The sequence below is a fragment of the Rana temporaria genome, chromosome 1 (assembly GCF_905171775.1).
Source record: "Rana temporaria chromosome 1, aRanTem1.1, whole genome shotgun sequence".
In the NCBI taxonomy this organism is placed as follows: domain Eukaryota; kingdom Metazoa; phylum Chordata; class Amphibia; order Anura; family Ranidae; genus Rana; species Rana temporaria.
This window is the reverse complement of record NC_053489.1, coordinates 389560465-389574055: the sequence shown is the minus strand read 5'-3', so window position 1 is coordinate 389574055 and position 13591 is coordinate 389560465. Positions and strand designations below refer to the sequence as shown.

The following is a 13591-nucleotide window of genomic DNA, read 5'->3' as shown; positions in this document are numbered from 1 at the left end:
ACCTCCTGGTGGGGCGATCCTGAGGACCGCGGCATGGTACTAACATGCAGCAAAATCCATCACCAGGAGCTCTGGTGAACACCGGTTAGTACTTAGACTCCATACCTCAGGTGAGCCTGTGTCATCTGCCAGGTTGACTGCCTGTGTACCTATCCTGCTGGTCAGTGGTAGTCCTGCAACTGCTATAGCAATTGGTCTTCGAGCCTGACCCCTGATCGTGACGGCCAGTAGGAGAGAGGAGCGGGCCTCACACATGTGCAGTAGAGTTCCCGGCATAAAGCCATATAGCTACACTGCCGGGTTCCCTTACCCGTAATGGCGGCTGCAGCACCCGACAGCTGATGCAAACATCAGCTGCGGTGCCGACATCGCTGGACTCCAGGACAGGTAAGTGTACTATTATTAAAAGCCAGCAGTTGCAGTTTGTGTAGCTGCTGGCTTTTAATTATTTTATTTTTGGCTGGACCTCCGCTTTTAAGACATTTTATTCCATAAAAGACAATCATCTTTTATGGACTAAAATGTCTTTATAATGCTGCACTTAGATGGCACTTCTCTCCTTCTGTCTTTGCCTTCCACAGAGTTACTTCTAGCCTATCACGAGCTGGCAGCCATCCACAGTCAGCTTATCCAAGAACACTTCAACTGTCCTTGTGCCACAAATGTGTGATGTGAAAGAGAGTTCTAATTACCCACTTACCCACTTTATTCAGCTGATCGAGCGCACATGATCGAATGTACTTTCAATACTTTTCGGAGAAAGGGTAATATGGCATCTGCAGATTGTTTATACATCTCTATGGATAAGCCATTGTCACCTGGTGCTTTACATAATAAAAAAGAACTGACCGCATCTTGTAGCTCCTCCAAACAGTGTTAATTTCGTCAACCAAAATGTTTTTGTCCAAATTTCTGGCAGCAGCATTTTTACAGTGACAAAAACGAGTACAGCACATTTTAGTCCACTGACAAACTATGACGAAAATCAAATCCGTTTTCGTTAACGAACAAAAACAAAACAAAAATGTGAGGCAGGGAAGTTTACCCTTGTGAACCAACTTCCGGGTTTCACGGAGCTTAGCCTGCTTCCACTCCCAGCAAGCAAGCGATTGTGTGCACTGTGACCAGGCCAACTCGGGCAAATGTGCATTTTGACGCCCCCCCCCCCCCCCGGCGCGCACGCACAGGGCACAACACATCAGGGTACAGTGCACATCAGGGCATAGCACATCAGGGCACAGTGAACATCAGGGCATAGTGAACATCAGGGTACAGCACATCAGGGCACAGGTCACAGCACATCAGGGCACACGACATTAAGGCACAGCAGACTGGGGCTCAGGACTCGGGGCACTTGGCGCACATCAGGGCATATTGGCGCACATCGGGGCATATTGGAGCACATTGGGGCATATTGGAGCACATTGGGGGACAGCGTTTACCTGGCAGCCAGTATGCAGGAAGCATCTGTGATAAGTTCTCTCTTATGTCACGCTGCCCCGGCGGCCTCTCCTCTCTTCTTGTCCATCCCAGATGATGTCACAAGCAAATGGGGATGGACGAGAAGAGAGGAGGGGCCGCCGGGGCAGCGTGACATGAGAGAGAATTTATCAAACACACTGCCAGTGTGGCTGCCGCACTCCCCTCCCTCCTCCTCCTCTACACTTCACACACAGCAGGCATCTCCCGCTGTGTGTATCGGAGCTTAGTGTGAAAACTTTGGCCGCGATGTGAGAAAAGTCCCGCCCTCCTCCTAGATCAGCTTGTGGGATAGACGCATTGTTCTGCCTATCACACAAGCTGATCTAGGAGGAGGGCGGGACTTTTCTCACAGTGTGGCCAAAGTTAACACACTAAGCTCCAATACACACAGCGGGAGATGCCTGACACAGTGACACTGACAATTTTCCGCCCTGTTCCCTGGCGCCGTAAGGCAAGTGCCCATGTTGCTTTCCGCTAGCGCTGGCCCTGACCGTGACGGCTGCCAGAGACCAGGGCAGCACTGTGCATTACAGCCATGCCTCCCGAGTCTCAACGAGAGTTCCACTCACGAGTCATGAGACGACCGGCCACGTCCAGAGCAGAGAGCAGACAGAGCACCCACTATGAGTGTGTAGTTACATAGTAGATGAGGTTAAAAAAAAGACACAAGTCCAACCTGTGTGTGTGATTATATGTCAGTATTACATTGTATTTCCCTGTACGTTGTGGACGTTCAGGTGGCTTATCTAATAGTTTCTTGAAACCATCAATGCTCCCCGCTGAGACCACTGCCTGTGGAAGGGAATTCCACATCCTTGCCACTCTTACAGTAAAGAACCCTCTACGTCAGGGATCCTCAAACTATGGCCCTCCAGCTGTTGCGGAACTACACATCCCATGAGGCATTGTAAAACTCTGACATTCACAGACATGACTAAGCATGATGGGAATTGTAGTTCCTGAACAACTGGAGGGCCGTAGTTTGAAGACCCATGCTCTACGTAGTTTAAGGTTAAACCTATTTTCTTCTCATTTGGCCATGTATCTTGTTAAACTCCCTTCCACAAAATCCCTTCCATAGTGTACATTACAATTACAACAGGTCTGAGGCCTCCCCTCAGACCACTGTCCGTCCAGAGCACTGTGTGTGCATTACAGGCCTCCTCTGATCACTGGCATTGGCATTCAGGGGACTGTGCATTACAAGCCATCCCTCAGACCTGAGACCATCATCCAGCACTGTGCAGGAGGCCTGTAATGCTGCACAGTGCTGGATGGTGGCCTCACGTCTGAGGGATGGCTTGTGATGCACAGTGCCCTGGATGCAGGTGGTCAGAGGAGGCCTGTAATGCTGGAAGGTGGTCTGAGGGATGGCCTGTAATGCGCAGTTCCCTGGATGATGGTGGTCAGAGAAGACCATCATCCAGGGCACTGTGCATTACAGGCCATCCCTCAGATCACCTTCTAGCACTGTGCAGCATTACAGGCTTCCTCTGACCACCGGCATCCAGGGCACTGTTCCTTACAGGCCATACCTCAGACCTGAGTCCATTACACGAAGTACAGACACCCCCACCCCCCATTAAACTAAGTACAGACACCGCCCCCCTTTGTTACACCAAGTACAGATACCACCCCCCCCTCAGTACACACTCTGTGCCCCTCTACATCTACAATACAGTACTGACCTTTGCTCAGCATACACGGCTGTGTGCCTCCTCTGGTCTGTGTACAAAGCCCAGGAGGGGAGGTGGATTTGGCTTCAGTCTGCTCTGCTGTGTGAGACAGCGTGGATAGGGGCAAGCAACTCAGACATCTGGCTCCTTGGCGAGTCAGCGTGGTACACTGACGCTGGTGCGGTGTCCCTGCGGACCGGTATGAGAAGGGGGGGCTGACATATATACAGGTGTAATGGGGGCTGGCATATACAGGATTACAGGATTGGGGGGGGATGAGTGCATACAGGTTTGAGGAGGAGGCTGACATATATACAGGATTGGGGGGGATGAGTGCGTACAGGTGTGAGGGGGCTGAGTGCGTATTATGTGGAATGGTTTGTGGGTAGGCCCTGGGGAGTGTTGGTGGTCGGGCTTGGGGGGGGGGGCAGATCTAAAGCTGTGTAAGGGGCACAAACATTTCTGATGGCTGCCCTGCCTACGCGCCTAACGTTAAACAATTGGGGTACTTTAGGAGCCTGGTATCTGTCCATAGTGAGGGCCACCTAATTATTGGAGGTGACTTCAATACAGTCGGGACCCAGCCATTGACACCTCCACAGTGAAAAGTCTACCTAATCAAACCTTGAATTTACAGTCTTCACCGGAATAATTTATACAACGTTTGGCGCTGCCAATACGACTCCGAAAGCAACTTCAGCTACTTCTCACCCTCACAGGCCTAATATACCCGAATTGAATTTTTCATCAATGATAAATGGAAACTTTAGAGTATTTACTCTTCCTTTATATGGAACATTACTTGGTTGGACTATGCACCAATCCTGATTGAAGTCGGACCCCACAACGCTCGTACTCCAGGCCTGTGGAGACTCAGCTCCTCGCTCCTGGCAGACCCTACCATTTGTCAACAGATTGCACAAGCCCGTAATCGGTTCTTTGAGCTGAATTCCTGGAACCGATACATTTGTTCTGTGGTCAACATATAAGGCATGTATGCAAGGTATTCTTATTAAGTTGAATGCTTTTGATAAATGCCAGAGCACCAGGCAAATTGGCAAGGTACTAGCTTTTATAAAACAAAAAAAGACCCTAACAAATTGCCCCCTACCCCCTCTTTTGGCCTCTGCACTAAGGGAGGATAGACAAAGGCTGCGCTCTCTGCTATTATACGAATATGAAACTAACCTAAAATTCACCAAAGCTAACTTGTATGCACTAGGTAACAAAGCTGGAGCACTGCTTGCAAGACAAGTAAAGACACAGCGGGTCAAAGCCAAAATTGCTTCACTACTACAACCTAACTCTAAAGCCCTCCTCACCAATCCACAAGATATACTTTTAGGCCCCATGTACACAGGACGTTGCTAAACGTACGTTCAGAGGCAGTTGGATGCTTTTTTCACCGAACTCATTCAATGTTATCCTATGTGACCATGTACACAGTCTCGTTTATTGCCGTTTTTAGGCAGTTGCGTGTAACAGCGTTTCTTTGAAAGAAAAAAAAAAATTTTCAGACGCAGAAGATTTCCACGTTTCAGCCTCCAAACGCGCCTTAATGCGGTAACCCGCGTTTAGAAGCGTTTCGTTTATAGGCGTTTTCGATTTTGGCCATTTCAAATAAATAAATTAATAATGTGTTTTAAAAAAAAAAAGCTTCTAAACGCAAACGCAGCTAAACGGACGTTTGAAACCTGGGTTACTATATGTCAAGTTTAATAATTTAGGAGCAGTTGTAAAACCGTCCCATGTACAAGGAGCCTTAAGCCTAGTACACACGAGAGGATTTATCCGCGGATACGGTCCACCGGACCGTTTCCGCGGATAAATCCTCTCGAGGATTTGGATCCGATGGAGTGTACTCACCATCGGATCGAAATCCGCGCCAAAATCCCCTCGCGATGACGTGTCGCGACGTCGCCGCGATGATGACGTGCGCGACGCTGTCATAAAAGGAATTCCACGCATGCGTCAAATCGTTACGACGCATGCTGGGGATCCATTCGGACGGATTGATCCGGTGAGTCTGTACAGACCAGCGGATCAATCCGTTGGGATGGATTCAAGCGGATAGATTTGAAAGCATGTCTTCAAATTTTTATCCGCTTGAAATCCATCCCAGGGGATAAAAATCCGCGGAAACAGATCCGCTGGATTGTACACACCAGGGGATCTATCCGCTGGAGCCGGTCCGCGGATCAATTCCAGCGGATGGATCCTCTCGTGTGTACGGGGCCTAACTCTTCTCTGTACAACTTGACTACCGACTCCATGCCCCAACCTACTAAATCGGCTATAGATGCTTTTTTGGAGTTACTTGAGCTCCCAATTCTCTCACATACTCAGCAGGAGATGTTCTCTCAGACTTTTACAAGCGTGGAAATTGCATATGCTATTAAAATGGTTTTATTAATTAATATTACAAGCAATTTTGTGATCTTCTCTCACCTCGTCTTACCTGCCTCTTCAAATGTGCCTCATCCTCTGGCTTCTTCCCCTCTGATATGTTACAATCCGTTATCACTACAAATCCAAAGCCAGGCAAAGACCCATTATTTTCCGCTAGCTATATACCCATGTCTCCTAAATACAGGCATAAAGATTTTTGCCAAGGTTATAGACTGCAGACTCATGCCCCCCCTACCCTCACTAGTCCATTCTGACCAAGTCAGGTTTAAGCCCCAGATGCAACGAGACGATTAATCAATCTGGCCCACCACTACAATATATGGAAAATGCCTTCTCTGCTCCCCTACTTGGATATAGAGAAGACGTTTGATCGTGTTCATTGCCTTAAGGCAGTGCTGAGCAAATTTGGTGTTTACTGGATGGGTCCAATCAGCAATTCTCTCCCTCTATTCCAACCCATCTGCCAAAGTACTCACTGCTGGCACCCTCTTGGACCCATTCACTATTACTAATGGTACCCGACAGAGCTGTCCACTATTATCACTGATATTTGCCTTTTTTAATGGAACCCCTTGTGGCTAAAATTTGCTCAAGCCCACAAATAACAGGCATTCTCTTCCACGGATCCGATTGTAAAATCAGCCTATTCGCTGATGACGATGTAATCTTTATGATCCTCTCTAATCCCTTTATTCAATACAATCAATTCTCGCTACCTTTAGCTCCATTTTCTATTTTAAGCGAAATCCCTAATATTAGGTCTACATATCTCCCCAACTGTCTCTACCCAAATACAAGCCATCTTTCCCGTCACTTGGGCTGATCAATCAATTCCCTACCTAGGTATTCAACTTTGCTCGTCCACACTACTTTTTCCCTACTTTTTAAACTAAACCATAAATGCTGATACTTCCTAAGATTCTCTACTTTTCTAGAACACTTACGGTACTCTCCTCCCACTTTTTTACTTCCATTCAGCACCAGCTCACTCAATATGTATAGAACTCCGGCCACCCTAGATGCACAAACTATATACAGTATTAACTAGAGCCTACAAAAAAGCTGGTGCAGGACTATCACACATAAGCTCTTATTATTACGCAACGCTGTTGGACAAACTTATTATTGGTGGCACCCTACCTAAGACAAAATTTGGTCTATCATGGAGACCTCTCTCTATCGCCCACTCAAGACTACAGGGTCCCTCAGCACTGGCCTCCCTACTCCTCCTTCTGACTACTCAACGCATGCAGCATACTTTTAAGGCCTGGCAAGTGCTCTCCACTTGCCCCACTTTTCAACACCCCTGGTATAAACCCCTTTACCTATTGAACTACTATGGGCGCTGAAGCTGGGAGAGTCCTTGTTTGCACCAATGTGGGGAAAAAAGCATTTGCAGCTTCTTGCGCGGCCTCCCGCTGCTCCAACCACTGAGAAATTTTCCTGAAGACTTTACATCGTTGCCATTTAACGCCCTTCAAGCTTACTTGTATATACTCTATTTGGAGACAATGCGGTGAGAAAGGAACTCTGGCCCATACCCTTTGGTACTGTAAATGTCTGAGGTCCTATTGGTATCAAATCTTTTCCCAAATTTCTGACATAACAGGAATCCCTATTGCACATCAGAACAGAGACCCTTCCACCCAGCTCTAGGACTGTTATTCATCTCTTGCTAGCTGCTAAAGTGAACGTTACCCAACTGTAGTTCTCTATAACCCCACTTTCTATCGCTAGCACGATTGGTGACCTAAATTTCCGATATGTGATATGGAGAGAATTCTAGCTTGTAAAAACCTACACCTGAAGAACTTTCTGGCACTATGTTCCCCATAGTTGTCCCATCCCAAATGTTCAGTATCTAGGTTCTTATTTGCCTCACTGATTATGCTGGTTTCACTTGCCCCCAGCCCAGTCAGGGGTCACACCCCATTTACTTTTTTATTTATTTATTTATTTATTTATTAAAATGCTTATAAAACAACAGCGCAGTCTTACACACGTGCCTCGATGCGCTGGCGGGAAAAAAACAGAACAGAAAAGGGGCAAAAACTACATCGACCAAACAAGTGACAATAAAACAATAACAATCAGCGAATAAAAAATATAAAACATACAAAGTTAAATATATAACATTTTTGAGCAATTAGAATACTTAATATTTAAGTCACCCCGAAAGCCTGGATATATAGCCATGTTTTTAACAATCTCCTAAACTTTAGGAGATCATTTTCCAGTCTTATATGAAGGGGCAAGGAGTTCCAGAACTGAGCTCCTTGAACTTCCAGGGTCCTCCCACCACATTTGTTTTTAGCAAATTTGGGGATGTTCAACAAAGCCAAATTCTCAGACCGCAGCGATCTAGTAGGCACATGTCTGATGAATTTTTATCTGAGATAGCCCGGTCCAAAACCATGGATGGCCTTATGCAAAAGACACCCCGTCTTAAACTGAGCCCGTTGTGCCACGGGCAGCCAGTGTAAGGCTTGTAGGGATGGAGTGATGTGATCGTACCGGCCCACGCCCGTGAGTAGCCTGGCAGCCGCATTCTGCACCAGCTGAAGCTTGTGCAAGATGTTCTTAGACACACCCATATACAGGGCATTGCAATAATCAAGTCGACTACCAACCATTGCATTGACCATAGAGATTTTGTCAGAGTCCTGGATAAAGCGAAACGTATATCTCAGGAGTCTCAAGTGGAAGTGGCATACACTTACCACTTGATTCACCTGGCTACGCAATGCCAACTTAGAATCAAGGATAACCCCCAGGTCCCTGACCTTAGAGACTGGTACCGGACTCGGTTTAAAGGAGTCTGGCCAGTCGGGCATCTTACTAGGGCAATCATGGTTACTGAAGATCATAGTTTCAGTTTTGGAGCCATTAAGCTTGAGGTAATTGGCTCCCATCCAGGTTCTAATCTCCTCCAAACAAGAGGCAAGATCAACTTGCCTCTCGTTGGTCCTGGGAAGGCGGAAGTATATCTGGGTGTCATCTGCGTAGACGTGGAAGAGAAGGTTATGGCGGCGTATGATGTACAACAATGGTCTCATGTAGATATTAAACAGGATGGGCGATAATGCCGAACCCTGAGGGACCCCACAAGAGAAAGAACTATCAGCAGAGTAATACGGTCCCAATCTTACCCGCTGAACTCTCTCCTGCAGAAAAGAGGCCATCCATGCCAAAGCAGTACCATCAGTGCCAGCCACAGTCCCTAGTCTTTCCAACAGTCTGGTATGATCAATGGTGTCGAAGGCTGCAGACAGATCCAGAAGTACTAAGGCCGAGGTGTCATTCCTATCCAAAGACCAGAGGAGATCATCCTGGACTTTAACCAAGTCTACCCCTTTCATCTTTCCATCCTCTCTCCTCCCTAGTCGTATAACCCCCTTCCCTCTCACGTTGTATTTTCCACTCTCCTTTCTACAAATCCCTCTCTACATGATCCATCAATACACTTACATGTTGTTTATCTTTTTTGTTAATCACTGTACAGGCTACGCATGTCCGCCATAGTTATTTCATTGTACTGTCAGAATAACTTTTAGGCCCCTTTCACACTGAGAGTTTTTTAGGTGGTTTAGCGCTAAAAATATCGCCTAAATACTCCTGCCCTGCAGTCTCAATGTGAAAGCCCTCAGGCTTTCACACTGAGGCGATGCGCTGGCGGGAGGACAATAAATCTCCTGCCAGCAGTATCTTTGGAGCGGTGTGTTTACCACTCCTCCACCGCTCCTTCCCATTGAAAACAATGGGACAGCGCGGTAATACCGCCAGCAATGCGCCTCTGTAGAAGCGCATTGCCGGTGGTATTAACCCTTTTTCGGCCATTAGCAGGGGATAATACCGCAACACTATCGGCCGAATAGCGTCACTATACCGCCATCGCGCCCCAGTGTGAAAGGGGCCTTACTGGTCAGACCTTGGGGCAGATCCACGTACATCGGCGCATATATAGACCGGCGTAGCGCATCTCATTTCCGTTACGCCGGCTCAACTTAGAGAGGCAAGTACTGTATCCTCATAGTATTTGCACACAACGTTGCGCCGGCGCAACGTAAATTTTGAGGCGTAAGCCGGCGTAATTGAAAGTGGGAAGGAAGTGGGCGTGTTCCATTGGAATGAGCCGTGACCCCATGCAAATGAAGGGCCGGCCGGACTGCGCATGACGCTGACTATGTTCAGCGCCTCTCTGCGCATGCTCAGAACTCGGCCCGGCGTAATCAGTGAGATATGAACTAGGCCCGGCGTAATTAGTGAGATACGCCCGGGGCATAAATACGCCCAAAAATGCGCATGTCCATTGCAAAAGTACATCCATTTGTTTCCCCCCCTGAAGCAAGGTGCTTTTGTTCCGTTGTTTGTTGATGTTTGTAGGTTTTTGTCGGTGTGTTTTTTGGAGCGTGTTTTTTGGAGCCATGTCAGCGAGGAAGAGGAAGCTGAATTACTCCTTGCGGGAGAAGGCCATCATTGTGAGGGCCATGACCCTGTATGATCGGTATCTCCATTGGCCTGAGAGTGTCAACACCACCCAGGCCAGGAGGAGGGAGATCCTGCAACTGATTGCAGACGATGTTAATGCATCCGGGAATGAGACCAGGACCCCCAATGAGATCTTTAAAAAGATTAATGATCTCAGGCACGTCGTCCGAGGTAAGCTGGCTAAGATGGCCACTCATGCCAGGGGCACTGGAGGGGGACCAGCAACTACTGTCCGGCTCACTGCTGAGGAGCGGGTGGTTGCTCAGTGCCTCCACAGGCATCAAGTGGAGGGAGTGCCTGGATTTGACTCCATTGAGGACAGGTAAGTGTTTTGTTTTTTCTATCTGGTGTGTAGCATGTGTGGGGGGGGGGGGGAATATGTGACAAGTGTGTGGATCCTCCAACCTGTGAATGTTTTGTGTCATCCACAGATATGCAGGAGGGTGCTGGGCCATCTGGCCAGTCCGCATCATCCCCCGGACATGAGTCTGATGCAGACCCCCAGGCAAGCCAGGAGTCCTCTGAGGAGGGGAGTGGCCACACCTCTCCTCAGGAGGAGGTTGAGGAGGAGAAGGTGTTGAGTGGCAATGAAGTGAGGCTCCATTTGGAGGAGTCTTCCCCTGGTGCTGGCACCAGTCAGGCCTCCATCAGGGGTAGTCTCTCCCACTCCTCCCCCAACAGGGCTTCCCCCCCCAAGGGTCTCCCCTACTCCTAGGCCCCAAGCCTCATCAGGAGCCAGGAAGGCGACCCAGAAGACAAGGGGGGTGCGGAGGGACCAGGCCCGTCAGACCCGCCATCTGGGTCAGGTTACCCAGACTATGGAGCGCATGGAAGACAGCATGGCCTCCATAAAGGAGTCTGTGCAGGACATGGCATGCAACTCCTTGGCTGTGATAACATGCATGAACGACCTGCAGACCACCACAGCAGGCGTGGGTCAGGAGGTGTGCGCCCTGACCGAGGCTGTCCGGGCCAACACGGCAGCCATCCAGGCGGGGGTGAGGCTGCATGAGAACACCAATGTGGTCCTCACCCACATCGCCCTGGCGTTGGAGGGCAGGCCGCCAGGTGGGCAGAGACCAGGGGATGCTCCTCCTCCTGATTCCCCCCCCATGAGTCTCCCCTGAGGAGCCGTGGCCGCCGCAGGCGTGGGGCACGCCAGCGCCAGTAGTTTTTTTTTTTTTTTACTCAGGTGATGAGTGTTTTATGTTTGTTTGTTATTTTACTCAGGTTATGAGTTGCTTTATTTTTTTGTAGCCCAGGCAGGCTACAGTGTGAATGATGTTTGAATGTGGGGGTGACATTCCTGCCGCAAAAGGGGTGTCACCCTCGGTTGTGGTGGAGAAGGGATCCCCAGGACCAGGGAGAAGTGATCCCCAGGTCCGTGTGAATGGTGTATGAATGTACAGTGACATAATTGGAGCCGTGGCGTTGCTGCTCCCAAGTCCTGAATGGTGGACTTGGGCTAATCCAATTTGATGAGGATGTGGGGTGTGTGTGCTAGGGACCACAGTGGTGTGCATGCGTGCATTCTGCTTGTGCCATGATTAATGTGTGTGTTTAACGTGCAAAGATGCCTACTGCGAGGCATCTCCTGACTGCTGCTCCCTCAGAAGACGGGGTATCCTCGGTCAGGGGGGGAATGTCTGGTTCGGGGGTCAGGTCATCACGTATGTCAATCTCCAGGCCCTTTCTCACGGCGAAGTTGTGCAGCATGCAACATGCACCGATGATCTGGCACACAAAGTTTGGGGAAAACAACAGGGTACCCCCAGACTTATCCAGGCATCGGAAACGGGACTTCAGGAGGCTAAAGGTGCGTTCCACCACTCCACGGGTACGTGCGTGTGCTTCATTGTATCTTTGCTCTCCTGGGGTTTGGGGATTCCGGTATGGAGTCATGAGATGGGGTCCCGGTGCATATGCAGAGTCACCTGGAAGGGAAAAGACAGGAGGATGTTAATCATGCATGTGCCCCTCTTGATGTCTGCATCATGGGGGCGGACAGACATGCCTGACACCCATGTCACTCACCAACCAGCCAGCTGTCCCCATACATGTTCTGTTCAAATTACATTGGGACGTGCCATATGAGGCATTGGGCATCGGCTATCACCTGTACGTTGATGGAATGCCAATGCTTCCGATTGCGGTATAGGTGCTCTGTGTCACGGGGGGGCCGTAGTGCCACATGTGTGCAATCAATGGCCCCCACGGTGCGTGGGAATTCTGCAATTCTGTAGAAATCACGCATTGCCTTCACCCGCAGGTCCTCCTGGGTGGGTCTGATGATTTGGTTGGCCATGCGTCTGAGGATTGTGGGGACAACCTGGTGCACACATCTGCTAATGGAGGATTGTGCCATCCCAGCCACGACTCCACTTGTATGCTGGAACGAGCCACTGGCAAGGAAATGGAGTGTTGCCAGTACCTTGACCAGTGGCTCCACTGCATGTGAGCGTTTTGTCTGGCTGGTGATGTCATCTTTCAGGGTTGTGGTTAATTCCAGGATGGCAGTAGGGGTGAATCTGAAGATGCGATACACCTCCGAATCACCCATGCCAAAGACGTTTATGCGCGGTCGGTATATCCTCTCCCGTGCCCTCCTCCTCCTCCGTGCCCTCCTCCTTCTACGTGCATCTAAAGCCAGTAGTATAGCTATGACCATGGATGCCCCTGGCATGTTGTTGTCCTGCAAGTGTGGGTGCTCAGCTCGTCCCTAACGGTGCTGCTTAAGCTGACCTGCACACGTCTGGTGCAAAGTTAAAGCTGCTTTTATGAGGGGTAACTTTAGATCGGACGTACAGCTTACGCGCACAGCGCGTAGCCTGCGCCGGACAAACGTACTTTCGTGGATCGCCGTATCTCCCTCATTTGCATTGCATAGAAAAACAATGGTGCGTCCAGCGTATTTTTGCGCCCACGATCCGCCGGTGTAGAAAAACCTAGTTTTCAGGCGTATCTCGTTTTGGGGATACGGCGCATAGATACGATGGCGCATATTTACACTTACGCCACGCATCTCGAGATACGCCGGCGTAAGTGCTTTGTGGATCTGCACCCTTATGTTTATTTACCTCATGTTTATTATTCAAGTATTTGTATTGTTTAAAATAAGGACCTATTGAACAAAAAAAGGCAGTAAAAAAAAAAAGGCTGATACCAGGTCAAATATATGTACTTGTACGTCTAAGGCCGAGTACTCACGAGCAGACATGTCCGATGAAACCGGTCCGCGGACCGTTTTCATCGGGCATGTCTGCCCGGGGACTTCTGTTCGATGGCTGTACACACCATCGAACAGAGGTCCGCGTGTAAACATTACGCGCGGCGTGTCCGCGGTGCCTTTAAAATGCTTCCACGCATGCGTCGAAGTCATTCGACGCATGCGAGGGATGGCGGGCGGCAGGACATGTACGGTAGGTCTGTACAGACCACCGTACATGTCCGGGCGGACAGGTTTCCAGCGGACTGTTTTAAAGCAAGTCCAGGAAACAGTTGTCCGCTGGAAACCTGTCCGATCCGCCCGAAAATGG

The 13591-nt window shown here is 49.2% G+C and overlaps 1 protein-coding gene across 1 annotated transcript in view; it reads left to right on the top strand.

The window, feature by feature from the left end:
• Positions 1-13591, top strand: part of LOC120912131 (MAP kinase-interacting serine/threonine-protein kinase 2-like) — a 237520-nt gene that overhangs the window by 213416 nt on the left and 10513 nt on the right.